A 4,504-nucleotide genomic window follows, 5' to 3' on the forward strand; every position below is an offset into this window, starting at 1 on the left:
TAGCATGTGACTAGCATGTGACTAGCATTCCGACCGAACACTGCCGGTGAATTTACTAAATTACTCACGATAAACGTTCACAAAAAGCATAACAATTATTTTAAGAATTATAGATACAGAACTCCTCTATGCACTCGATATGTCTGATTTTAAAATAGCTTTTCGGTGAAAGCACATTTTGCAATATTCTAAGTAGATTGCCCGGCATCACAGGGCTAGCTATTTAGACACCCAGCAAGTTTAGCACTCACCAAAGTCAGATTTACTATAAGAAAAATGTTATTATCTTTGCTGTTCTTCGTCAGAATGCACTCCCAGGACTTCTACTTCAATAACAAATGTTGGTTTGGTCCCAAATAATCCATTGTTATATCCAAATAGCGGCGTTTTGTTCGTGCGTTCAAGGCACTATCCGAAAGGGTAAATAAGGGTGACGAGCATGGCGCATTTCGTGATAAAACATTTCTAAATATTCCATTACCGTACTTCGAAGCATGTCAACCGCTGTTTAAAATCAATTTTTATGCCATTTTTCTCGTAAAAAAGCGATAATATTCCGACCGGGAAAGCGTGTATACGTACAAAGAGAGAGAAAATAAAAACATCTCGTGCCCTCGTGCACGAGCCTGAGTCTCAGAGTACTCTGACCAGCCACTATCCAAACGCGATAATGTGTTTCAGCCTGGGGCTGCCTCGATATCATTCAGCTTTTTCCCGGGCTCTGCGAGCCTATGGGAGCCGTAGGAAGTGTCACGTTACAGCAAAGATCCTCAGTCTTCAATAAAAAGAGCCAAGATGAACAACAACTTGTCAGACAGGCCACTTCCTGTTCAGAATCTTCTCAGGTTTTTGCCTGCCATATGAGTTCTGTTATACTCACAGACACCATTCAAACAGTTTTAGAAACTTTAGGGTGTTTTCTATCCAAAGCCAATAATTATATGCATATTCTAGTTACTGGGCAGGAGTAGTAACCAGATTAAAATCGGGTACGTTTTTTATCCGGCCGTGTCAATACTGCCACATTACCCTAACAGGTTAAAAGGTCATTTACCACCTTCACAAGTGCAGTCTCAGTGCTATGATGGGGTCTAAAACCAGACTGAAGCATTTCGTATACATTGTTTGTCTTCAGGAAGGCAGTGAGTTGCTGTGCAACAGCTTTGTCTAACATTTTTGAGAGGAATGGGAGATTCGATATAGGCAGATAGTTTTTTATATTTTCTGGGTCAAGGTTTGGCTTTTTCAAGAGAGGCTTTATTACTGCCACTTTTAGTGAGTTTGGTAGACATCCGGTGGATAGAGAGCCGTTTATTATGTTCAACATAGGAGGGCCAAGCACAGGAAGCAGCTCTTTCAGTAGTTTAGTTGGAATAGGGTCCAGTATGCAGCTTGAAGGTTTAGAGGCCATGATTATTTTCATCATTGTGTCAAGAGATATAGTACTAAAACACTTGAGTGTCTCCCTTGAGCCTAGGTCCTGGCAGAGTTGTGCAGACTCAGGACAACTGAGCTTTGGAGGAATACTCAGATTTAAAGAGGAGTCTGTAGTTTGCTTTCTAATGATCATGATCTTCTCCTCAAAGAGGTTCATGAATTTATCACTGCTGAAGTGAAAGCCATCCTCTCTTGGGGAATGCTGCTTTTTAGTTAGCTTTGCGACAGTATCAAAAATACATTTTGGATAGTTTTTTTTTTCTCAATTAAGTTGGAAAAATGTGATGATCGAGCAGCAGTGAGGGCTCTTCGATACTGCACGGTACTGTCTTTCCAAGCTCGTCGGAAGACTTCCAGTTTGGTGTAGCGCCATTTCCGTTCCAATTTTCTGGAAGCTTGCTTCAGAGCTCGGGTATTTTCTGTATACCAGGGAGCTAGTTTCTTTTGACAAATGTTTTTAGTTTTTAGGGGTGCGACTGCAGTGACGCCTCTTGCACTGAGATGCAGTTCCTTAGACCGCTGCGCCACTCGGGAGCCCATCTCTCTCTACAGAACACCACAGGGTGGGCACAGCAGCCAGAGAACCTGACCCAGATCTCTGTCTTTCCTTCCTGTCTCACCGTACCCCATCACAGCGAAGAGCAGAGCAGCAATACATGTTGAGCTCAGTGGTACTAGCTGGAGGGATACAGACCCAGATAACTCTTCTCTTCTTTCTCTTAAAAAGTGCAGAGCCACACAAAGCTCTCAAGTGGAACCCAACCAAAGAGAAAAAGTTTAGTGGAGGAGTTAGCTAGTACCTCGGAGGGAAAAACGCACAAACAGATAGATGCAGCAAAGAAAAAGTGCTCCAATTACCAATTGATTTCACCAAATGTTAAGATTCTGTCATAAAGAGCAGATATTCAACTTTATAAAAAACAAGTTTTCCCATGTCTAGAGGTTACATAAAACTTGACTATAGTAAGTGCCTATTAAGTGCCAAATAAAGTGACTGGGTTGACGATTTCATCTTCAATCAGCAATAAATCCCCTTGTGACAGAGGAAATGGAAGCTTGTTGTGTGCAACAAGGAGTGGCAATTAAATGCAAGCTTCACAAAAAAATAATGAAATTGTTAGAACATTTCTAGCCTGTCTAACCAGCTCACCTGCTTTTACGCTATGATTTGACTATTGGATGTTCAATGTTTCCTTAGAAAAAAAAGAAACATAAATAAGGAATAGTTTAACCATCTTAAAATGAGAATTAAGTTCACGTAAGAGGGTTGACCTTAAAATGAGGGTCAGACCAAAATTAATCACTAATCAGATTAAATAAATAATTAACTTTAGAAATGATTGTACAATGATGGTGAAACTTTGGGGTTAACATCATCCTAGAGATGACACAGGGTTGACGGAGGGACTTTAGAAAGTCTGATTTACTCAGTTCTCTATGTGGTCTACGTATACTAAAAGGACATTTTAATATAACAGGCTTTTAAAATGAGATATTGGTGCACAATTTCTACTTAAAATATCAAAGGCACCCATTTCATGAAACCACCCATGTACCATGCCTTCGAAAGTATTCAGACCTCTTGACTTTTTCCACATTCTGTTACATTACAGCCTTCTTCTAAAATGTATTAAATAAATAAAAAATCCTCAGCAATCTACAAACAATACCCCATAATTACAAAATGAAAACAGGTTTGTAGAAATGTTAGTAAATTTATTTAAAAAAACTGAAATACCTTATTAACATAAGTATTCAGACCCTTTGCAGACCCTTTGCAGTGCAAAAACCAAGCCATAAGTTTGAAGGAGCTCCGAGACAGGATTGTGCCAGATCTGGGGAAGGGTACCAAAAAAATCTCAGCAGTTTTGAAGGTCCCCAAGAACATAGTGGCCTCCATCCTTCTTAAATGGAAGTTTTGAACCACCAAGACTCTTCCCAGAAATGGCCTCCCGGCCAAACTTAGCAATCAGGGGAGAAGGGTCTTGTTCAGGGAGGTGACCAAGAACCCGATGGTTACTCTGACAGAGCTCTAGAGTTCCTCTGTGGGGGTGGGAGAACCTCCTAGAAGGACAACCATCTCTGCAGCACTCCACCAATCATGCCTTTATGGTAGAAGGCACATGACAGCCTGCTTGGAGTTTGCCAAAAGCCACCTTAAAGACTCTCAGACCGTGAGAAACAAGATTCTCTGATCTGATGAAACCAAGATTGAACTCTTTGGCCTGAATGCCAAGCGTCACGTCTGGAGGAAACCTGGCACCATCCCTATGGTGAGGCATGGTGGAGGAAGCATCATGCTATGGGGATGTTTTTCAACGGCAGGGACTGGGAGACTAGTCAGGATCAGAGCAAAGATGAACGGAGAAAAGTACAGAGAGATCCTTGATGAAAACCAGCTTCAGAGCACTCAGGAACTCAGACTGGGGCAAAAGCTCACCTTCCAACAGGACAACGACCCTAAGCACACAGCCAAGACAATGCAGGAGTGGCTTCGGGACATGTCTCTGAAGGTCCTTGAGTGACCCAGACAGAGCACGGACTTGAATCTGATTGAACATCTCTGGAGAGATCTGAAAATAGCTGTGCAGCAACACTCCCCATCCAACCTGACAGGGCTTGAGAGGATCTGCAGAGAATAATGGGAGAAACTTCCCAAATACAGGTGTGCCAATCTTGTAGCATCATACTCAAGAAGACCCGAGGCTGTAATCGCTGCCGAAGGTGCTTCAAAGTAAATTGTCTGAATACTTATGTAAATGTCATATTTCAGTAAAAAAAAAATATATATTATTAGCAGAAATGTATAAAAAACATTTTGCTTTGTCATTATGTGGTATTGTGTGTAGATTGATGAGGGGGAAAAAAAACACGGCTGTAACCTAACAATATGGAAAGAGGGGTCTGAATACTTTCCGAAGGCGCTGTATATAATTGTGCCAATAATGCTAATCGTTGCAATGGTTGTCAAGGGATATCCATGGCCAGCTACCAGTATGTTAGCCTCAGTCATTCCACTACTATGGACACCTTGCTTCCTTGAGGCCCATTACAACAGAGGAAAAAA

Source organism: Salmo salar, chromosome 14 (assembly GCF_965601325.2).
Source record: "Salmo salar chromosome 14, fSalSal1, whole genome shotgun sequence".
NCBI classification, from domain to species: Eukaryota; Metazoa; Chordata; class Actinopteri; order Salmoniformes; family Salmonidae; genus Salmo; species Salmo salar.